We start from the raw sequence: 24,697 nt of genomic DNA, 5'->3' as shown, positions 1-24,697 counted from the left end.
GGGGCCAAACAGCTGACCTGCTGGAAGTCAGTCTAAAGTTGCATTGTTAGAGTGACTGAGATGGGTCAGTCACTTATTAGTAGATTACCATCAGAATTTCTTATGCACATTTATGGAGTTAAACAGTTGTTTGCAAAGTATGGGTAATTACGACTCTTCATTGTAAGTATTTAGAGTAGAAAATAATTCAAAGGGAAGATGGGAGAAATGAGAAGAGGAGGATGTATGTATGAGAAGGTTTTGATCTTAGATATTAAACATCAACCGTTTGTTAAGAATTTGTCCTCACAATGTATTTATTAGTAACAAAAATAAATGAGATGCTTCATTATACCTAACACTAGTCAAACAAGATTCTTGGAGACCAAAAGAAGGCTAGTCCAGAAATTACTTTAGGGTAAAATTTGTATGATTTTGCAAACCAGTTAGCCATTTAATTAAAATCCCTAAGGATACAAAATGTAATGCATATATTTCATTTAAAATGATTTCCTCCCCCAAAGAATTATAATTAGAATGCAACTAATATTCTGCTAAGGGAAGGAAAAATTTGAGGTAAAATTACCATCCTTTCAATTCCTTTAGAATCTTAGTAATTGAAAAAAAGAAAAGAAATGTCAACAATTAAATTTAGATTCTGGAATATCACCACATTTCCCCTCTTGATGATTTTTCTGCTTTCCAGGATAATAATTGCATATAAGCAGTTTAATAAAGTAGATTACTAACTGATTTTAATTCATTTACAAAATTGCATATGGCAAATTCACAATATAAAAGGAATGAAATGTTCTGATCCAACCAGCTGGCTGCAGTCGTAGATGAGAGAACTAGACGATGAGCAGTGCATACTTTGTAGCTGAATTAAAATATTTGGTGTGCATTAATGTCATTAATCTTCAGCACTCTTAAATACCATTGCAATTCCTGGTTTTCCCCAGCTCAAGGTTTTAGATATCTTATGATGTAAATTAATCATTCATTGGTTATGTTCTCTAGCTTTAGACCTATTTTGCGTCTGGTAATATTGTGGGGAGTGCTTAATATAGTTTGCAAAGTACTTGAATATATTTTGTGATAGGGCTGGGAGTTTGGCCTACTGATAGAGTGCTTGCCTAGCATGCACAAAGACCCGGGTTCGATTCCTCAGTACCACATACATAGAAAAAACTAGAAGTGGTGCTATGGTTCAAGTGGTAGAGTTCTAGCCTTGAGAAAATCCAAGAACAGTAGTCAGGCCCTGAGCTCAAGCCAAGGACTGGCAAAAAATATTTTTGATATTTGGAAGAGGCTATTATTTTGTAGAGAATTATAATTATTTTTTAATTCTTTTTTCAGTGTAGCTATATTTCAGCAATAGAGATCCACAGAGACATACAAAACCTAAAATAAATTCTTGTGATTTTCCTCCAAGCTTAAACAATTTTATTTAAACAATTGCCCATAGACAACCTATCCAAAATCACAGTTAGGAAAGTTTCATAGCCCTCTCCAGATTTAATGCTTTGCTACCACAGATACATTCCTTAAATATTTTTAGATTTCCAAGGCCATGTCTCTTTACAAGAATGCCTGGACATGTACAATGAACAATTTTTAAAAACTATGGCATTAATTATGTTCAGTTATCTACAGAGTCAATTTTATCACTTTTATTTTGGTCTACATCTGAATAATAAGTATCTAGTGTTGATAAAAAAAATAGGGAGCATGTTTTAAGAATATATGTTTTCTCCAAATAAAAGGAAATTTACTTTTATATTTTTTATCTCCTGTATCTAATTAAGGAGGAACATATATAGAAACAGGTGTGGATATGAGGGCCAACTATGCAGCTTCAAATATGTTAATTCAGAATTGTTCAAATTTCAATTTTGGATATGAAATTGTCCTGAAAGAAAGACTAACATCCTCACTCATAAGATTGGCTGAAGATGCGATATGACAACAAAGCAAAAAAAAAAAGATATGCCTTTGTAAAAATAGATAAGGTATTCCAATTAGGAAAATGCATCGTAGGTCAATGCCTTTGTTTTAGCTCTGGCTTTAGAATTTTATAATTATGAGAATTATCATCACAGTTTCAGCACAAACCTAGGAAACATCTGTTAGGTTAGTTTCTACTAAATTACCTGCTAGAAATAATACATATTACCTAATGTTTTCAAATGTCATAACTTGCTAATATAGTACTAAATACATGTTAAGAATTTGTTCTGCTTATTTAATTGCTTTAATAGTAATCAAGCACTTTCTTTTTAGATACTAGAGAAATAGCACAGGGAATATTTCTATTGACTCAAACAATACTTTTGCAGAAGTGAGGAATTTGGAAGCAACAGAAAGGTATCTAACAACACTTGTTTCCAAAATATTTTTGCCAGTCTTGGGCTTGGACTCAGGGTCTTAGCACCGTCCTTGGGCTTTCTCAAGGCTTCAGCTCTACCACTTGAGCCTCAGCACCCCAGCTTTTTCTATGTATGTAGTACCAAGGAATTGAACCCGGGTCTTGGTGCATGCTAGGCAAGCACTCTACCACTAGGCCAAACTCCTGGCCCCCAAAATATTTTTCATATGTTTAGTCTTTTTCTTTGTGGGAGTTGGGGGAGGGCTGGTCCTGGGGCCTAGACGCTGTCTCTGAGGCTTTTTTCACCCTGAAGTAAGTGTTCCTCCATTACTTGAGCCATAACTCCTTTTCTGGATTTTTGGTAATTGGCAACAAGTCTCACAGACTTTCCTGCTCAGCCTAGCTTTGAGCTGTGGTCCTCAGATCTCAGATGTCTGATTAGCTAGGATTACTGCCATTAGCTAATAGCACTTGGCTAGTGCCTTTTGATACTTAAAATTTTAAATAGAATGAGGCATGAAATAAACCGAGTTTTCTTGTTTTTGATTGTTAGTTATTTTCTATTTGAAAACCAAGAAGTAGCAGGTCCTCTTCAGCCAGAGATGTATTTATGTCAGTGTGCAGTCAGGAACTTTGGAAAGTTATTTTTAGAGATTTTTATTCATTTTTGTTTTATGAAAGGCAGTATATTATTAGACAGTCATGTTATGGTGCATTTTTTAAGTTGAGTAGAATCCATAAATGTTCACTTTATTATTGTATTTCAAAGCATGCAAATATGTTTTCCATAAGACAATTTATATATAAGCAGCTGATACTAAAAGAATCTAATAATATGCCATTAGTCATTCTAATGCATGAATATTTAAGCAGATAAGTTTATTCTATTCCAATCTGTTTTTAAGATTTTATTTTATTGTCAGAGTGATCTATAGAGAGATTGCTGTTACATTCATAAGGTAGTGAGTACATTACATTTGAACATTAAAGAAGTACTTTTTTCTGTCATTTCATCTTCAGTTAAATAATGCTAACTAAAGATTGTTTCTGGACAGGTATAGCAAATCTTAGAATTCTGCAAATTCACTCAATATCTGTTTGGAATTTCAAATCTACAATTATGGGGCCCAGTAAACAACCTTTAACTGGTATTTACAATGTTCCATAAATATAGGTGATAAAAACGTAGGTAGAGATTATACCTCCCAGGAAAACGTGTACATAGTCACATAGTGTTTTACGTTTAGTTGAATAATGCCAGATTTCCTCAATAACTCATTGTTGATCGAAGCCGATCCACAAATGAACACTTCTTTTAATACTTCTGTTATTAATTCATATGTATTGCTGCATCCTGTGACTGTGGTTACTATAGACATAACCTTTGTCGCCCAGGTCAACTCAGGTATGGTCATGTGTCAGTCTTTCTGTTACTGAGGAACTTTGGGCTACAATAGTATTTATTTAGAAAATACAGTAGTATTTATGCAGAAAAACAATCCCTCTCTACTGTTATACACATATTCAAATGTCATGATGGATGAGACCTCCACAAGTAAAACAATCAAATACATTCTAGAAGTTATGTTATCACTGTATTCTTTTACTTAAGCATAATGGTGTCAGCTCTTAACTAAATAACAACAAAATACCACTATATCAAATTTCAAGATATATTACCTTTATTTAAATTCTGAATTTCTTTTGGTTTCTGCTAGACTTTATTTGAGAAATTTTACAAAAAAATCTCCAATTCAACCCTTAAAAGTAAAACCTTGTAAATTGCAGGTCTATATCCATTAAACAAACAGGGGTTCAAGACAATATATAACAAATTTTAACTGCAGATTTTTCAATCCTGGGTTTGAGTTCTTCACTCAAGGAGACACACACACACACATGTATGTGTATACATATATATGTACATACTTGTGTGTGTTTATGTATATAATCTATCTATCAAGCAGATTTTCTGGTTCTTCAAACTAGGGATGGGCAAACTAAAGCTAAGACTTGTGGGTCATTTAGAACTCAATATTCATTTTTTAAAATAGTTTTATTACATTACAGTCATGTTGACTATTTCATACATTATGAATGATTGTTTTTATAAAAAAAATAGCAAATGCAAAACCTTAACAGTCTAACAGTTGTGAAATACTTCCTATCTGGCCCTTTGGAGAAAAGAGCTTATTTTGATACCTGATTCAAAAGTAAGGAATTCTGCAGTGTGATTTTAAATAATACGCAGAGTAATGTTTCTCAGATACCAGAAGTTGTCAAATGAAATGACTGTAGTCATATTTGCTAAAAGTGAATCAGACTTGGTGTGAAAAGTGGAGAAGGATGGAGACTGTGAGAACTTGGACAGCAGGTTCTTACTTACAAACACATTTCTTACCCAGCTCTGGTTCAGTGAGCCTCACCAAGTCATCATCCTGATACTGCTAGCTTTCTATTTATGTAAGTGAAACTTGAAATTTATGTTCTTGGGTGAAACATTCAGATAAAAACAGAACAGTCTGCCCTGAAAACAGAAAATATTTTGATCTGAATTAGTCCACGGGTTACCCGTGTATAATCTCTGTTTTACAAATATTCAATTCCTTTTTTATCCCTAGGAAACCATGATCAAATGCTATTGGAATGCTAATGAGAGATTAACAATATAAAAATAGATTCTTGGTTTTCCTGTAAATTAAAATATTTCAATATCTGATGAATACCTTTACTGACGTATTCAGAAAATTATAGAAAGCATTAATGAAGTATATGGGCTTCTTCTTTAAAGTTGAACTTGTTGCAGAATTTATCTGGAGCTAGCAATAGTCAGAGAATAGGCATAAAGTTCCTAATCCATGTGGAATATCCCATTTTTATTAGTTCTTAACCCTCCATGTCAATGTTCAAGAAATCCCAATAGCCTCGGGTGAACACCTACACATATTTTCAGAGGCACATGGTAAATTATACCAAATGTTATTTCATCCTCTTTCATCTTTGTTTGAAAATTCTTCTCAGGACAACAAAATTTCCATTGGGTAGCACTTGCATTCTGTAGGGTAAAGAGAGGATATCCAGAGTCCTGAATTTTTAGCTAGGGAATTGAGTAATATTGAATAAAATGGACTTGTTTACAAGAGGGTAAAGCTTAAACAACAGGAAAATGAAAACCATAGGGTTCATAAAACCTCTTCCAACTCAACTTATTGCTAGCTCTAACTAAGCAAGTGAGCGCTGAGGGAGAACAAAGTCATAGACTTTTGTGCAGACACAGAACCTTAGACTGCAAGTAGCTGAGAGGAAAAGAGTTTAACTGCTGGTGTCTTTCCCCTTGGAGGGCCCACTGGAAGCCAGGGGTAAGACCTACTGGTGAAACTGTCCTAAAGGATTAGCGCAGCAGTGTGTGAATAAGAGGGAGACTGCCCACGAAGGTTCAATAAAGGGAGTACTCAGCCCACTGTTTTTTCTGGTTTTAGGCAAAGAGTGTTTTTTTGAAAATTATATGGTATTCCAAAGCTGAAAACGGTAATGAATCAGAAGGTTTGTCTATAAAACAGCTGAAGTGAAGAGCTGTGAGTAAATACACACAAAGAATCGATTTATCTGCTAATGATTATTATTACTTCTTGTTCTATGATGTGGGAAGTGAACTGGAGAGTCAAATAAGTGGGGCAGAGATGGTTGGAATTGTGACATGCAGCAGTCCTTCCACTTTCTCAGAAGCAGGACTGAACAGCCAGCTAATGGTCTAAACAAACTTTGTGTCCATGCTTCAGAGAATGAATATCTATGGAGAGAAGGATAAGAAGTTGTGCAGTTACATATTGAAGCATTCCTCAGTACCAGACTCAACAGGCTATTTAATTTGGAAGTTCAATTGATTGCTTTAACCAGACCATGCTCTTGCAGGTATTTCTGTAATAGAGGGAAATAAAGCACTTCACTGTTAATTCTAGTTGTAGGCTGGCCAGATAAAGAAAATAAACTTGGATGACTTGATGGATGTTGCATGATGCTACAAACCTTTAATTAGTATTTGGAGGAAATGAAGCAACTGGATATTGGCTGTGGAGGATTTTATCTGGACTTTATTCTAAAGCCCCTAACTTCACCTACAAATCACTGCGGGAGATACTCTTTTCACATTCATTTTCAAAGTTGGTTTTGGCAATTTAGATTTAATTAAAAAGTGTTTGAATCTGGGCTGGGAGTTTGGCCTAGTGGTAGAGTGCTTGCCTAGCATGCATGAAGACCTGGGTTCGATTCCTTGGTACCACATACATAGAAAAAAAAGCCAGAAGTGGTGCTGAGTCTCAAGTAGTAGAGCTCTAGCCTTGAGAAAGCCCAAGGACAGTGCTCAGGCCCTGAGCTCAAGCCCAGGACTGGCAAAAAAAAAAAAGTGTTTGAATCTATATTCTTATGTGCTTCCAGGTTATATTAATATTAATAATATTAAATTCCATATGCTTAAATTGATTCATTCCAACATATACATTTAACAAAAGGATTTGGTTTGAAATATCTCTTTCATTATGCGTAAGTATAAATATATTATTTCAAGAAAATAAGTACAAAGACAATTAAATATGAAGAGTTAGCCTGTTTTTATGCTTGCAAAATGTTCTAAAGTGGCTTACTCTAAGAATGCATACTGCAAGCCAGTTGCAGTGGCTCACACATATAATCCTAGCTATTCAGGAGACTGAGATCTGAAGATCGATGCTCAAAGCCAGCTGGCCACTAAGTACTATGAGACTCTTATCTCCAATTAACCACTAGAATACCAGAAGTGGTGCTGTCGTTCAAGGGGTAGAGCCCAAAAGCTCAGGGACAGCACCCAGTCCAGAGTTCAAGCCCTACAACCAACAAAAAAGCAAACAAAAAAATAATACATACTCCAGTATTATGTGTCTGGTAATTTTTGGAGAGGTAATGTGCTAATAAATATACCACCCCACAGTCCCTGTTTTTGAGAATACAGTTAGGTTCTACTGTGTTTAATGCATTTAAACAATTAATTTCCCAAATTAATTACAATAAAACAGCATAAAAGTATATGTTGGTATATTCAAAAGCTATTCACAAAACATAAAGTGTTCTGTAGGAAAGAATTCTTTCAATATTGTTTTGAAACTATAGTGATCAGTAAGATCTGTGAGATTTTTTTGGCTCTATGACATATAAATTATGACATTTGAATTATGGACATCATAATTCATAAATACTTGGATAGCTTACATTAAATTTGGTGGTATTAGTATATAAACTACAATCTCATATGAGCTCTATGTGTTAATACTTCTACACAAATCATCAGAATTTTTTTTAATATAACATAGATTATGTACAGAATTTTCTAGTAACATATTAGCTATGAATAGGTAAAAATTATATATTTTCACTATAGATATTTTTCCTGAATATTTCCTATTTGTATTTGGATAAGGCCAATTATATAAAGCTTTAAATAGGGAACCATGAGTGTAATGGAGTTTTACAAGTAAGTTTATCTTTAATATTAGGTCATTTCTAAAGAAAATATTCCTTATAAGTTTATGTTGTTCCATTCCAGTTTTGACAGCATATCAGTAAGGCAAACGATCTGGGCCCTGTGATTAACAAAGCAGTTTGAAATATGCTTTGGCATTTCTCAGCTGAATGAATTCAGTAATCCATTTGTCACTTCAGATATAATGTTGGCTATAATAAGATAGAGTTTTAGAGAGTTTAAGGCAATCCTCCCTGTAGAGTTTTGTCCAGTGTTTACCCCTTAATCATAAATCTACTAGGTGATCTACTTCCCAAAATTGGACAAGGATGGTTCAATCCTTGGTAAATTCTTGCTGTAATAGTTATTAGCATACTAAATTCCACATGGTCATCTGGTTAGTATAATTATATGACACCTGAAAAATTCCAGCTCTAAGTATACTACTCATTTGTATGTTATGGATTTCTTCTTTTTTTTTGTATTTTATTGTTGGGGTAATGTCTAGAGGGGCTACAGTTACAGTTTCATTCATCAGGTAGTGGATATCCCTTCTCATGATTTTTTTCCCCCTTTTTCCTCCCTCCACCTCCTCCCAATCATCTTGTTTCCTCCCTTCCCTTCCCTGTTTCAAATAAATAAATGGACATACAATATGCCAGGTAACAAAGTCAGATACATTAATCACATGCAATTAACCACAATGGGGGAGAAAGAGAAAAGAAATAACTTCATATAGTACATTAAAAACAACAATCATAAAGAAAAATCTCTTGTTTCTCTATCCTAGAATTTATGGTATGTTATGGATTTCTTATAATGCAGGTGAATTAATTTTCAGGGATGTTTGCATTACTAGATAGGAGGAATACAAACTTTTTGGTTTTTTTTTTAATAGTCCTGGGCTTGAGCTCAGGGCCTGAGCACCGTTCTTGGACTTTCTCAAAGCCAGAGCTCTACCACTTGAGCCTCAGCACTACTAGTCCAAACTCCCAGTCCCAGAATACAATCTTTTAGATCTTGACTGGGAGAAGATATGGCTTATTGTTTCTGATGGAGCGATCAGATTGAGATTGCTTCAAATTCATTAGTTTTAAATTTTAAATGTGAAATAGGTTAAAGTCTCCCTTCCAGTAGCTTACTAAACTGTTTTGTAAAAGACACATAATTACAACATATAAGTAAACCTATGAAACCACTTAGGAAGAAAATTGTTGAAATCAGGAATAATGGATATGATTATCTTTTGAGGAAGAAACTTCTGCAAGCAAGTTCATCTGATACTCTGATTCCTCCTGTTTTTAGTGTCTAATGCTACCATATAAAGTAGCACAAAAACATCCTGTGAGAGCAATTTGTATGGTTACTTTTAGCAAATTACTCCTACACACCTCTTCATAGTTAATAGCATTTCTTTTTACATAAATGTGTCAAGGAAATTTTCCCATGAGCTAGAGTTCATCAAAACAAAAGTAGACGTTTTGTCCACTCAATCACAATAAAAGGAAAATAGTAATTTGTATCAACAAAGAAGGCCAAATAGTAATTCCTGGTAACTAAGCCTGGGACTATTTCACAATAACTGATGTCAAGTTCTTTGATCAGCTTTTGGGTAAAGCAAGAGGATAATTACTAATCCAATTTTAATCCCTCACCCTTATAAAACTACAAATATTATTTTCAATGTAAAGAGATGCTAATTTTTTATGAGTTATGGGTTAGGGGATTTTAGTTGGTCTTCCTTAACAGGTATATAGAGGCCACTTCTTTTATAGTTAGTAGCACTAAAAATTTGCTATTATATGTCATGTTAAAATAAATTAAGCTAAAAAGCAATAGCTCATATGTATAATTCTAACTGGGAACATTAAGGTCTGCGGATCAAAGTTTGAAGCCAACCTGGCAGAAAAATCTGAGAGATTCTTATCTTTAACCAGCAAAAATCCAGGAGTGAAGGTGTGGTTCAAGAGGAAGAACACCAGCCTTAATTGCAAATGGTAAATTAAGAGCACAAAGCTCTGAGTTAAAGGCCAGTGTATACTTTCATTACCTTTCTAACCCACTGTGTTTGTAGTGGTAGAAGAAAACAATCATTATTATGGACTTCTCCTTTGTCACATTTCTATTTACGTACATAGTATATAAACACATTTATTTTACATTAAAAATTAAAACATTGAAGAGATGTCTGATTCCTGAAAAATGCCTTGACTTCTCAGAAAAGATGGAAATTCTCAATCTTGGACTTGTGAGCTTGGCTATGATACAGGATACATTTTTGAGATGATAGGCATATGATGTATGACCAGGTTTTCAGAGTTCAATAAGAATAGTTGGAGATTCGTGGAAAATCATTCATTTAAAACTTATTTCTTGACATCTTTAAATCATATTACTACACTTGAAATTTTTTTCTAGAAAAGTTTTTCAGAAAAAATTTTTAAATTCACACACACATACACACACACACACACACACACACACACACACACACACACAGATTGTGCTGTCCTTGATGAAGAAAAGAGAGAATGAAATAACTATTAATGTGATATCTTATTTATTTTGTAATGTTTTAAGATATTTCTTTCTTTTCTCTAGCCTCTTCCTCTAAAAATACATTCTTCACTAAACACTCCAATTGAAACAAAGAGACACCATCAAATTTTTATCTCTTTTCTAGGAAGCAGTATGCTTCTCAGCACAGTACTAATTTGGCTTTACTTTGCCATAATTGTCTCTTTGATAAAAAAAAAATACATAGCCTGAGTTAATAACTAACACCTGGGCAATTTTGGGCCCCTTGTTATTCAACTAAGCAATTCTGTAGAGATGAAATTTGAAAAAACCCTATCATGATCTATGAGGATGTTTTCAATCTTTACCTAATGAGATTTCATGCATGAACAAATGTTTATTTCTTCCTGTTACCACAAACCACCGTCACAAATGATAACGTAGTTATATAAACCATTTTATTATTTTCTTACATAAATTCATCAGGAGTGGTCATGTTCTAGGCATTGTCTACCAGATAGGGTGTTATCTTTCCCATATCTCTCACTATTTCTCATAACAGCCTAGAAAAATAACATATACCATCCACAAGTTCATTTCAGTCCTCTCTTTTCAACAAGAGTATACATAAGGCTCAGCAGGTTTTGTTAGGTAATGCTATAAAGGAATAGAGACTTCTACTTTCTGTTTTATTGGAACCATGATTACAGAGAAATCCACTGTTTATATCAAAGAGGAAAGGACTGAAGCCAGATGCGGTGGCTCACATCTGTAATCCTAGATACGTAGGAGGCTGAGATCTGAGGATGAACATTCAAAACCAGCCCAGGGAACTAAAAAGGCTGTGAGACTGTCCAATTAACCACCAGAAAACTGGAAGTGGTGCTGTGGCTCAAGCTGTAGAGTGCTGCCTTGAGCTGAAGAGCTCAGGGACAATGACAAGGACCAGAGTTCAAGCCCACAACCCCTCCCCCCAACACACACAAAATGGAAAGGACTGCCACAGCTCCGCAGTGAATAGGCCACTGAGAAACTGTGTTGATGAAAAAAATACTGTAAAGACCAATCTAGACCATTAGCAGCAATAACATCTACCTCAACGAACATTAACATACTTTACTATGAAGTTCACAAAGATCTCTTAATGCATTAAGTGATGCCTTTCTTAAACTACTCTCAAATCTTACAAGTATAGAAACAATTTCTATGTGAGGAGGCTGGGGTTCAGAGAATGTCATTGTTTTTCTTCACACAGATTCAAAGGAAGCAGAGAAAACCACATTTCTTGATTCCAGACCATTTCTCTTCATGTTTTGTTTTGGTTCCTCCCACTTGGTGCTGAGTTGAGGAAGGCATCATATCTCACATTATTTTTGCCCCATCATGAGGAAGAACATCATAACATACTAAGGAATCTGCTTCAAATTTTGCTTTCATAAGCTTCCTAATTTTATAATTAATGGGTATATCTATGTTACTTCCTCCCAGATCAGCAGATTTAGCTTCAGTGCAAAACCATATGCGTAATGATTAGAGCTAGTGATTCATAGCTTTGAACTTCAACTCATAGTAGCAATCAATGAGTGGGAATTGTTACTAATGTTGCTTATGATTGGAAGGTTTTTCTGTTTTTGTTTCTGTTTTTTTGCCAGTCCTGGGGACTGAACTCAGGGCCTGAGCACTGCCCTTGGGCTTTCCTTAAGACTAGTACTCTACCACTTGAGCCACAGCATGATTTCTGGCTTTTATCTATATGGGGTATCGAACCTGGGTCTTCATGCATGCTAGGCAAGCATTCCACTACTAAGCCAAAAACTTCCAATCCCATTTGGGAGTTTTAAAGAAACAATATTTCTAGGTTTGTGCCAGAAATGGTATCTTTGCAAATATGTAGGTTAGGAAGATAAAAGGAAGAGTGAAATTCTAAAAGGTCAGTCAGTAATGAATTTGATAATATATAGCTACCCTTTACCAGAAACAAAATTACATATAAATAGTATGTCCTATCAATGATAAAATTAAAATTTTATTATTAGCAAGAAAGATCTGTAGCATTGTATAGAACAGACATACTAATAAACACAAAACCCTACTAAGTTTAAACACATGCACCATCATGTTCAAATTTAGTGGCAAGGTATTTGTTAGGTCATATTCAAATAGTCAGAATCAGTCAATAATTCTGATGAGTGCTATGATCAATATAACAATAATTTAATTATTGTTGGATGAAATAAAAATCTGCAGAAGACATCACAAATTATTATAGATTACCCATCATGTTGTTTTATGCTGTGCTTAGTCAAACATATTATATTACTTATTTTAAAACAGGATTTATTTATTATATTACTAAGATGTACTCTGTCATACATTTTGGAAAATACATATCAATGAAGATATCTAAATTGCAGGGATTCCAAGTATTTGTTCACTGTGCTAATAATAATGGTGTTGACAATGTGTATCTTACATTTAATTTCACTAGTTCTAACAATGGATGTGCAATAATTTGTAATAAGTCAAGTCAGTTATTGGTGACAATTCTCTCTCTTACTTCTCCAAATGCATCATATTTTTATGGAAAATGTAGAATCTTAAAGTCACAGTTTTCAAGGAAGTAACAGTAAGCTTCACTCACATTTTCCTGGTAAAATTGCTGCAGAAAATAGAACATGATTCCAAATGATTGTAATACTTTTTAGGCTTCTGAGGCAATTTTATACAAGACCATTTCTATTCTACCTCACAAATGTTCAAGTATAAATTTATAGCATTGTACAAAAGTCCAACAAAAATGTGATAACACAATGAGATACATGCAAAGTCAGGAATCAAACTTCTTTCCCAGGTAAATTGGTTATCATGCCTACATAATATAAATCCAGGCACTGGTGGCTCATATATATTATCTTAACTACTGAGGAAGATGACACTTACAGCCAGCCTGAGCAGAAAAGTCCAAGCGACTCCTATTTCCAATTAAACACCAAAACCCAGAAGTGGAAGAGTGGCTTCAATGATAAAGCAGCAGTTTTAAACAGAGAAAAAGCCAAGTAAAAGCAGCAGGCCTTGAATTCAAGCCCCAAACTGGGCTCGTGAGCATGTGTGTGCACACACTCAAATGGGCATTTTAATTAATCTCTTCTCATCAATCAGTAGCATTACTGTTGCTAATTCTTTTCTCCAGGAAGTTAAGATGAAATATTACTGTACATTTGAAAATGTTTGGTTAGTCTCATTTTTCGCTCACTATCAATTTCCATCATTATGTAAAACATGATCTCTTGACCCACCATGCAGTTCAGTTATGAGGTTAAAATTGTAGGTACTTGGGCAATGGAGTGTTTTAGCAGTCAGACTATTACTGTGCTGTAATTATAGGTACATTTTGTTTGACAGTATTTACTTATCCAGACTACATAATTTGCTTACCTCTAGGCTAATTAAGAAGTCTTCAGAATTTAGCACGTTGTCATTTTCTCCTTTGTTACAAGAGACTCATCAGCATTCTCTTTATTATTTTTTCCTTTGGAATAATTTTTGATCTGAGAGGGTGGAAGGGAGGGATATTAGAGACAGATAGGAGAGACAGCCATGTAACATAAAACAGGAAGTGTCAGTTCACTGAAAGTGTTTGCTAAGTAGGTGTGAAAAACTGTACAGTAGCATACTGCTAAGGAAGGGTTGTAGGATCAAAGGTTAGGCAGGGCATTTTTCCCCCAAGCAAGGAAATTTGCTTTGAAAATGCTGAAACATTTTTTTTTTATTTTTAACAACTTAAATCAGCACAGGTTATCTACCCTTTGATAAGTACTTTAGAGGAAGTCGAGGCACATCACTAGTACAGAGCTTACCCAATCTTTTGTTGCTGGTGGTGGTCAGCTCTTCAGCACAAGATTAACCCTCTACCACTTTGAGTTACAGCATCACTTCCATTTTTCTGGTAGTAAACTGATTATAAGAGTTTCATGGCCAGGAACAGTACCTAGTAGTAGAGTGCTTGCCTAGCATGCATGAAGCTCTAGGTTCAATTCTTCTGTACCACATACACAGAAAAACCTCAAAGTGTTGCTGTGGCTCAAGTGGTAGAGCACTAGCCTTAAGAAAGCCCAAGGACAGTGTCCAGGCCCTGAGTTCAAGCCCCAGAACTAGTTGGGGATAAAAGAAGAAGAAGGGGTTTCATTGATTTTTGTACCCTGGTTGGCTTTGAACCGTTATCCTCAGATCTCTGCCTCGTGAGTAGCTAGGATGAGCCACCAGTGCCTGGCTTGACTAGTCAATTTTAAGCACTAAATAAAACATTGACTCTGAACTAAGGATGACAGAACTATACAGAAAATTCAGTGATGATCTGAGTACCCAGATAAACACTTCTGATGTATTTTCCAGCTAAATGACACCAATAGTGTTTGTAAGTGCTGCCATGAATGGAGCCAATGTATAGTTGAGGAAGCCAAATGTCATCTAGGTTTCAGGAGGAAGATTCAGGATCAGTGATAATAAGTTCTTTATCATTCTGCCTCATTTTTCTTACTATTTTCCAAAAAGCAGGCATTTTTTCTTAGTATAGAGACTGCAAAGCAATGAGTGTGGCATCAGGGGAAAATGGCAGAGAATGCAAAAAATAGTGCTAATTACATAGTACAGCATTTATCAAATGATCATTTTTAATAAGCGGTCGAGATTAAAAATATCTAGAAAATTAGATGCTATTTGTGGCAAACTATTTATTTTAATTCAACAAGAAGATGAGAAGAATAAAAAATAACCCATACCACCTCAGGCTCAATTACCACTCTCTGTAAGCCAAGATGATTCTAAATAAGGTTAGAACTATTTCTAAAAGGCAAATTCATATTGTTGCTGTAATTTGTTTCTCCCTCTATGGATTGCATAATACTGGATTATCACTGATTTGAGGTAAATATATTATTCTCACAAAGTGACTTAGACAATTGTCAAACAGTTTTTTAACAAGCAGATTATAAACCACAGAAAAAAGTATTAGGTTGCACTAGAGAAGAGAGTTTGATGAAATGATGTATCTCAAGAGATGAAGACAGACTTTCTGGGTGAACACAGCAAGAAGAACAAAGTCATTTACTGAAGACATAGGAAGTCAGGTTCCACTTTCCTAATTTAAAGTACAGTTAGAAACATTTCAAAATATCCATCAATGTAAAAAGTATGCAGGATACATTCAGGTGGTGCAGGGTAATATCATTATAGAATTAAAATCTAACCTTTCCGAGATTAACATTCCCTCTCTAAAGGAAGCATTGTCTTTCAGAATGTAGCAATGCTATAATCAGCTAAGTCCATCAGAATTGAAAAATGGTGAGAAAACTACAGTTCTATCAAAGCCATAGAGAAAAAAATATAATCTCAAATGCTGATAATTTGTTGGAGAGCATAAAGACAGATGAAATGTCTTAGTTAATTGTTTTATATAAGATCACCATGGCCAAGACCAACAAGCTGCTACATGGTCATCTGTCTATTCTGACCTTCATTTCTAACTGGACCTTTAACTGTGGTCTCTCTAGGCAGTTACTGCATTAATCTTCCATTCAGTAAGGGCCTCTGCACATCCAAGGTTTTTAGCTTTCGGCAGTCTCTTTAGGACAGGCAAAAAAAGGCTCTAAGATAAACACAGTTAAATGTATTTAAAAAGAAAAAAGTGAGACAACCAAATTTGGCTCTCCCTCTCTGTCTTCCCAAGCTAGTGGAGAATCATTTCCAGTGTTGAATTTGAGAAGAGATTCAGGTTCCACATGCTTGGTTTGTTTTTGTTCTTTTCTGTCCAGAGAGGAGACACAGTTGTCGGTTCTCAGGAAAATCAGTGTTTCCTAAAACACTTAGGTATGGGGAGGTTGGAGAAGATAGTATGAGACAATCTTATAATTTCTACTTCTCTTTCTGTCATTTTTTCATCTCTTTTCTTTACCTTCTCTCCATCTCATGTTCCTAACTCCTGTTACATCTCTACTGAAACTGGCCCAGGTATCGTTGGCTCAAACACAAGCACTTAACCATGTCTACTCCTCTTCTAGGAAAATCTGGCCAAGGGGAACAGTATTCCCTAATAGGGAAGGCATGTGCTTCATAGGAGAGAATAAGGTGATATTACAGTAGAGTTAAAGGCAATGTAGCCCTAGCAAACAGAAACCAGGAAGCCTGAGCAGTGATTACTGAGTAGCACTGATGAAGAAATATTAAAACACATTTAAAGGTAATCTCATAGTAATGGTAGCACAAATGGACATTTTTATGGTAGTCCAGGTCACCCACCTGAAATACACTGTGCATCCAAGTTAATAGCATCGTAGGAAACATTGCTCATGGTACTTGCACAGGTGAGTTCAGCTCAGACAAATAATGCTATAAAGGCTAATTGGAAATGCCATTATTGTGATCAAAATGTGAGCTGGGGGCCATTAATAGCAGTACAAGGTTTTGTCTGTATTCTTTCTTTCTAAACTTCAGAATTTGGAATAATTTATTAAAATTGGTTTTATGTTAGAAATATATTAATGAATACATTTTTTCTAGTAGACAATTAATGATGCCCTTAGCTCTCAATTCAATGACCTTCGATCTTTTCCTCAGTTATAAACTAGGAGTCAAAAATTGAAACGTCCCTCCCACCTGCACAAACGCTCTTAAGAGGAGGTGATAATATAATGAACCCATGAACACACTGTGGTTCATTTTAGGAAATTTCCATTGCTGTATTATTTCACATAAGCAGTATAATTTTTGAAATGAGCAAAGTTACTTATCTGAAAAGTGTTTTATTTTTCTCATCTTTTCCATTCTTTTTATGCTATTGCTCCTAGTTCTTGAACTCAGGGATTGAGCACTGACTGTCCCTGATTTCTTGTGCTCTATGTTAGCACTGTACCACTTAAGCCACTTCTCCACTTCGTCTTCCTTTTGAATCATTGTACTGGCTAGAAACACACACTTATCCTAATCTACCCTTTGTAATTCATTCATAAGCAAACGAATTGTGGCACTCAAATGTGGGCTTTCAGCTAGTAGTAAATAAGTTAAAATATGAATACTTCATTGAGAAAGAAAAGATGGATTTATAGGAGATGATAGTCTTGCTACATAGTGTAAAATAGCTCAAAGTAAGCTATGATTTGTTACAGTCACCTGTTCATATGGTCGTGTGTTGTGATTTATAAAAGTATCTTAGAAACATTAATCTAAAGTTATTTTTAAACAATATAATTGAACAGTAGACATAATCAAAATATTTTATATACATGTATAAAAATGAGACAGTGAAGGTTGTTGAGAGACTGGGTTGGGAAGAATTGAGGGAGTGAGTTAGGTCAAGGTACCATGTATGTATTTATGCATATGGCAAATGAAACGTTTTTCTACAACTAATTGATGCTAATAAGAACTGTGTAAGAAACAATTTACAAGTTCAGTGGGTTAATATATATCATATATATAGTATTATATAGTATTATATATGATATATATTTTTGGTAAGTTAATGTATATATTGTGATGATAATTTTCTCAGGGTTTTATGATACATTCTTGTAGCCACTGTTTTTATTGCATTAAAAAAATTGAAATCAGATTATTGAAGTATGTGTGCATGGGTATGTCAGTATTCAGGAAGATTTAACTAATTTTAATTTTTAATTCAATCGTTTTTCAAACTGAGGGACAATTTAATGTTTTGGGTTGAACTTGTCTGATGATATAAGAATGCTTTATTCTCTTAAATATGTAAGCTGACTAGCAGAGAGTGTTATCTGTGAGATATGTATATCATTCTTTACACGTTAACCACAGAAATTCTTCTGTTTGGGTTCAAAAGAAAATGCCATAACAGAGAATTAATACGAAACACATTTTATTTTCTTATTTTTTGTTTTTGAATCTCTCTGCAAAGATTTAGACTCTATCAGAGGGCCAAAATACAAAGAAAATCTAATAGGATAAGAGAGAGGAAAGGAGGAGCCAGGAGGAGGTGGAAAGAGAGCCAGAAATGAAACAATGTTGCTTCCAATTTTTCTCTGTGTAAATTCTTTATTCAGAAGAAAGAAAAGAATGGAGAAAACAGTCTAAGACTTGAAAGAAAGATAGTTTTCTTGCAAATAGTGAGATTCGGTATATATTTTTCCCATTCAATTTTCCTGATGTCAGTACTTTGAATGCAAAACAGGAGCTCATTGATCCAACCTTTCTCTCATGACATATGGGGTTATTTGTGTTCTGACAAATATTAGCATGCAGGGCATAGATTTTGAAGAAAAGTCTAATTTATAGCTGCAGTGTCTTTGATGAAATGCTTTGCCTGTGAGTTACAAGTCTTCAGTTCTAGACATTCTGTCTGCCCACTAGCAGACTTTGTGCAGATAGAAATAGGAAATCTCATGTCCCTGAGTTTAATATTTTTGCATTTATGTAGGTCAGGAAAACATTCTTGCAGGAGCCCCTGAAGAAAAAGATCTAGTGTGCCACGGGGTTCTGTAAAAGCTTTTGGTGACAGACTGCACAAAGCCCACCAGGATTCTTTTCTGACCAGAATTTTGAGTACTGAAACTAGAGAAATAAAGCTAATAATAAAAGAAAGAAAAACCTGCAGTTCAAGTCAGCTAGCAGTTCAGGTAGAAATAAAGTCTTCCCCTAACCTCCCTCTGCCTCTGAGTCTGACTTCTCTCTACAAGCTACTTGATTAATTGTCTATCTATCTATCTATCTATCTGTCTGTCTGTCTGTCTGTCTGTCTATCTATCTATCTATCTATCTATCTACCTATCATCTATCATCTACCTATACATGTCTGGTTTCTCACTCAAGGTCTTCTAATGCGTTTTGAGAGTGCTCTGCTATACTGTGTCTTGCATAGGGAGAGCCTTTAAAAAAAAAAACAACAAGTTAGGACTTACAGAGTGGTAAGTAACTGGAGACTCCCCACTGAGTTAGGCCTAGAAGGAATAAAATGGAGTATAATGACTGGAGAAACGAGATACTGTGGCTGAGGCAAGCTTCTGGTGGAGAACAGCAAAAGATCAAAGTAGACCTAGCCTAAGAGATTAACTCTAATCACTACTAACCCTCACACTGCACTCCTGAAGTCAAGCTTGCATAGAAAAACAACACAGGCCCTACGGATAACACACTCTTGTTTATGACGGTGGATGGCTTTTCAAGTGAGCCCCTCCAGACTTGCAGCTTTCGACAGCATTCTTCTATTCCACCTGCTTTCTTGTGCCCTTATGGGATTTTTCTCACATTTTCCTTTTCCCTGATTCTTCCAGCATATCTTCTCTTCCTCTCATATGGATCATGATTTTGCTCTCATTTGATAAGTAATAAAAGGAGGGATTTGAAGAAAACATCCATGAGGTTTTAAACTTAATTGCTCTTGTGCTTCTTTTGCAAGTGGCCATACTAAAGCCAACCATTACCTACCGACCCCTTTTCCCATCCCTGCTCAGGTACCTAAATCTCCAGTCACTTCATTACTCATTCTCTTTCCCTTCTATGTCATCTGCTTTTCCTCTCTGCTATGTCATTTTCAACCCCCACACAAATATGCAATCATTTTCTTCTATTCAAACAGTACTTCATGAACCACCATCCTATTATCTTGAAACTTTGTTGCTGTTGTTGTTTTTTTCTTTATTTTTCTCCTATTTTTCTTCAATGGAATACTTCTCTAAAGTATTTTTGTACTGATTCTCCTTCCATGTTTTCCTCCCACTCTTATCTTTCATATTTTCCAACCACCTGGGTGGTTATTTCTCAAAATTATTAGTAACATTAGCAGAGTTAGTGCATCATCCTTCAGGAAAATTTTAATTTCTTTTGGGGATATCCCTCAAGTCACTTCTTGCAGTTTTTTTTCTTTTTAAGTGAACTTTTATTTCTTGGTAGATTTTTTTCATATATTTTTATTGTAATTAATAGAAGGGTTACATGATATTTGCCAGATAGATGGTGCATTAATTCCCATACATTGATACCCTTTCATATGTCTTGGTCCCCATATCCCTCCTCCCCACCCCCACCTCTCATCTTGTTTTCCCCGTTCCCTATCCAATTTCAAATAACCAAATACAAATATATCTGATATATCAGGTAACAAAGTGAGATACTGTAACAATATGAGATAACCAAGGGACAGCAAAAGAGATGAGAGATAACCTTAAGAACAACAATCATTCATTATGTGGCTTATGTTTCTATATCCTAGAGATCCTTTCATTTAGCATCCTAAAATATGGCCTTATGTATCTAGGTTTTGCTCTATTGCAAATCTCTGCTAGGAGAGCCCAAGGTTTCTACTGATTATGAGAAATAAGGAAAACTTCTTTCAGTTTCATGGGCAAGTTTCATCTCATTTCTCTGATGTCTAATATGTGATTTTCCTAGTTCTTCTTGCTCCTCTTCTCTTCTTTTGCTTCTTAACTGATTTTTCTCTGATATCTTAATGTTAGATTGTGACTTTATACAGGGCTTCTAAATTATCTATTTCTGTTACAGAATTCTGTCCTATGCTTCAGTGTTCTTAGACACTCTTGGGCATTTCATCCAAATACAAGAGTAACCAAATTCTTAGCTCTTTTCATAGCCTCTCTGTCATCTTACCTCTCTAAAGTCTTCCATATCTTATGGTTATATTAATTGCATCATAACAATCATTCAAATAGAAATAGGAAACAATGAACAAAAAGACAGTACCAATTAAACCTACACACACACACACACACACACACACACACACACACACTAGTAAATTTCACTTTGTTGATCTGTAAATACTGTTTATAAGAATTTCACCATATAGCATCAGGATTAAGAAAGACCCTTGGTCTTTTCCTTTGCTCTGAGATGACCTATCTGGGTTTGTTTTCTTCCATCCCTCACTTAGGCATTCTATTCTTAGAACAAATTGTGTCAATCTAATGATTTCCTCATATAGTCTCACTAGGAGTCTACACTCTCAAAATAGTCCATAAAACCTATGGGCTCTAATCTCTGAGCACATGTCTGCTTTGCTTCTTGTGCAAATGTACCAGCCACCTTTCCTGCTCCTTGGACAGTTCAAGCATGTTTCAATGTCATTTTCCTGTTTACTCTGTTCTTACACCATGACTGCACCCTTTTCCCCAATGTGGCTAGCCTCTTCTACTCTCCCACTCAATTTTTCAGATGTCCTCTCTTCTTTCATAGCACCTCTTTTTCATATCATTGACCATCATTTATTTTATGTTTTGTTTTGGGTTTGGATTGGCTTTATACCAAACATGAATGAAAGCATAATGATAATGGAAATTTATTTTGTTTCCTGATGAATCACCTGTTCTGAGTGTGAGATTTCAAGATTAAGCCAAGAACTCTCATCAGAGGATTCCGGATTTAACAATCTGCAGTGCTAGTTGGTCAATCTGGCCTAATTAGACTTTCTCATACCATTTGGGAAATGAAGAGATGTTTCGTTATAGAAATTCAATATAATTGCAATTTTCCAGAAGGTCAAAAGTTAAAAAATAGTACCTTATGTATTATATATTAATAATAACATGAGAAAATATGTAATTAACAAAAATGAACACTAAATGTAAGGATCTCCAGGATAAAGAAACAAAAGCCATATAATGAGTGATTGTTGTCCTTAATGTACTATGTTATCTCTTATCTCTTTTGCTATCCCTTGGTTATATCATATTGTTACAATATTTCACCTTGTTATCTCATATATTTTATATGTGCTTAATTGGTTATTTGAAATTGGATAGGGAAGGAGGGAAATCAAAAAGAGCAGGGGAAGGGGGAGAGAAATGGGGACCATGTCATGAGAAAGGGTATCAATGCTTGTGAAGGAATACACCTCTATCTGGTGAATATAATGTAACCCTTCCATTAATTACAATTTTTTTTAAAAAAGAATGAATATGTATTTCATGCCTTAAAATACATTTAAATAAAACGTGTAAGGTCCTTAAAAAAAATGAACACTAGCCGGGGCTGGCTCAATTCTCTGGTACATTTGTTTAATGAGATAGTGGACAATCTTTAATGACTTCACACTCATCCTAATTAGTTTAAATAATCCAGTCATTATAATATATATTTGATTCCCTGTTTCTCCACTGTAAGCAATAATGAATGCCCTTACGCACATTACATTTACATCATTTGTTTCATTTGTATATGTTGTATTCACTCCTTGAGAACTTTTCTTTTATGTTGTCAGGGTAATGTACAGAGGGGTTACAGTTACATTCATCAGGTAGAGGGTACATTACTTCTCACACACTGATACCCCTTATCATATTTTTGTCTTCCTTTTCCTCCCCACCCAATCATTGTGTTTTCCCCTTTCCCTTCCCTATTTCAGATAAACAACTAAATGTATATACAATATACCAGGTAACAAAGTCCCATACACTAACCACATGATATTAACCATAAAGGGAAAAAACAGAAAAGAAATAACAAAGTATATTAAGAACAACAATCACAAAGATAAAGCACTTATTTCCATTTCCTAGAGTCCATTTTCTGTAGTCTCATCCTATATGACCATATGGACATAGCTTTTGAGCTATTGTGATCCTTTTTGAGAACTTTTTAAATCTAAGTTGCAAACCAGTATTTGAAAACCAATATTATTAACTGTATTGTTTTTGTGAAGTTTTGTCAGACATCTACAATTTTACTATCACAAATAATATTTTAGAGAAGACTTCCACTCATTATCCCTGTCTCCAAGCCTGTTCATTTCTACTGGCTGAATTATTTGAGCCTTGACAAAAGGATAATACACATTTTGCAAGTTCTTTGTAGAAGTTACAGCATTTCGTTAAAGAAAACAGTATTCAATATATCTTTCAAAATTTCATGACTGTCCTTGTGGTGTCATTTCATCCTTAAAAACATCTGATACTCTGTTTTACACAAAAAAATAGTAAAATAGTGTTTTTTAATGGTTCCAAATATCTTTTATCCTAATACATTAGATTGTGTACCTGCCTCACCTATGGTATTGTTAGTTCTGAGTTAATACATTTTTTTGAAAACTTAAAGTTTTTCTAAACTAATCGATATATTAGAGAACACCTTGAATATAATTTACAATGTACATTTCTTCTGTGTGGTTTCATTTTTAAGAAACACTAGGTAAACAAAGAAAATTGGACCAGGCTTACCCAAGCCACAAAGGAATAGAAAACAGAAATATCAATCATCTACTTTAATTCAGTATTTCTGTTTTAAGGCACACCCATTTCATCTCTTTCTGTATAACTTTCTGTCTTATTTCAGATAAGCATCCCTCTTTCACACTATGGTACCACAAGAACATTTAGGAATTCATGATAGAAAAACTAGCCCAGTGGTATATCATCATATATCACAAGCTACATTTAAATCGGTAGTTATTTGTATTTGTCTGTTAACAGCCTAGTATTTGTTTGACAAACTTTGTAAATCACTATAAATATGAAACTTAGTATATACCCATACCCCATTCTCGTAACTTTACTGAGTGAATGAGAGGAAAGTATGGAAAAGCAGAAATTGTAAAGGTAAAAGAATTGCCAGGATGTTTTTGAGCCCTTTTAAGTACCATATTCCAAGGACTTAATAAGTCTACTTGAAATGTTTTACTCAGGAGAACATTATAATCCTGATAATTATAATTTCAAAGTAAGTTTTGTTATCACAACAAATCATTACTAAAGGCTGTACTTTGATGAATTCATATTTTAATAACTCTATTTAATCATGTTAGCTGGAAAATACTTGCTTCTATTTTGGCATACCTTAGTATCAAACCTCAACAGTAAAGAATTATTAAGAAGTCATATTTTCTCATTAGTTTTCTAGTAGTTTAATGTCTGTTCCTAAAATTCATACATATATACAGATATGTACATGTATATTTATACATGTGTACATATGTATACATATAAACTAAATACTTGTAATTATGCAATCAGTCACCAAGTACAAAATGCTGCTAATAGAGTCAAGGAAAAGTTCTGAGCACACTTTAGACAATGCTCTGGGTTGATGTCAAATAGTAAAAGCAGTAATGTGGTACAGTGGAAAAAAATCATGAGATTTGAACTGTAAAACCCATGCTTAGATGGAAAAGTAGGATACAACAAAGACATCTGTACACTCACATTCATTGTACTATGGAAACAAGCCCAGATGCTGTGCTACAGATGAGTGGATCAAGAAAAGGCCATCTATAGATTGATCTGTTGGTTGATCTACCTAAGTACATAAATTATATCAGCCATCAAGAAGAATGAAGTGGGGATGGGAGTTTAGCCTAGTGGTAGAATGCT

The 24,697-nt window shown here is 34.6% G+C and overlaps 1 protein-coding gene and 1 long non-coding RNA gene across 2 annotated transcripts in view; one reads left to right on the top strand and one right to left on the bottom strand.

Annotated features, from left to right (window-relative positions):
- Positions 1-24,697, top strand: part of Dcc (DCC netrin 1 receptor) — a 934,207-nt gene that overhangs the window by 510,747 nt on the left and 398,763 nt on the right. The gene's annotated exons all lie outside the window — the stretch shown is intronic.
- LOC150049663 (uncharacterized) overlaps positions 5,963-24,697 on the bottom strand; it is a 54,793-nt gene continuing 36,058 nt past the window's right edge. Inside the window, exons 2-3 of the long non-coding RNA XR_016538816.1 lie at positions 13,791-13,903; positions 5,963-6,137 (exon numbers count right to left, since the gene is read on the bottom strand). This is a non-coding gene — a long non-coding RNA (uncharacterized LOC150049663). The remainder of the gene's footprint in view (positions 6,138-13,790; positions 13,904-24,697) is intronic.

This window comes from Megascapheus bottae, chromosome 19 (genome assembly GCF_031878675.1).
Source record: "Megascapheus bottae isolate mThoBot1 chromosome 19, mThoBot2.hap1, whole genome shotgun sequence".
Lineage (NCBI taxonomy): Eukaryota > Metazoa > Chordata > Mammalia > Rodentia > Geomyidae > Megascapheus > Megascapheus bottae.
The sequence above is the reverse complement of the archived record's forward strand: the minus strand, read 5'-3'. Positions and strand labels throughout refer to the sequence as shown.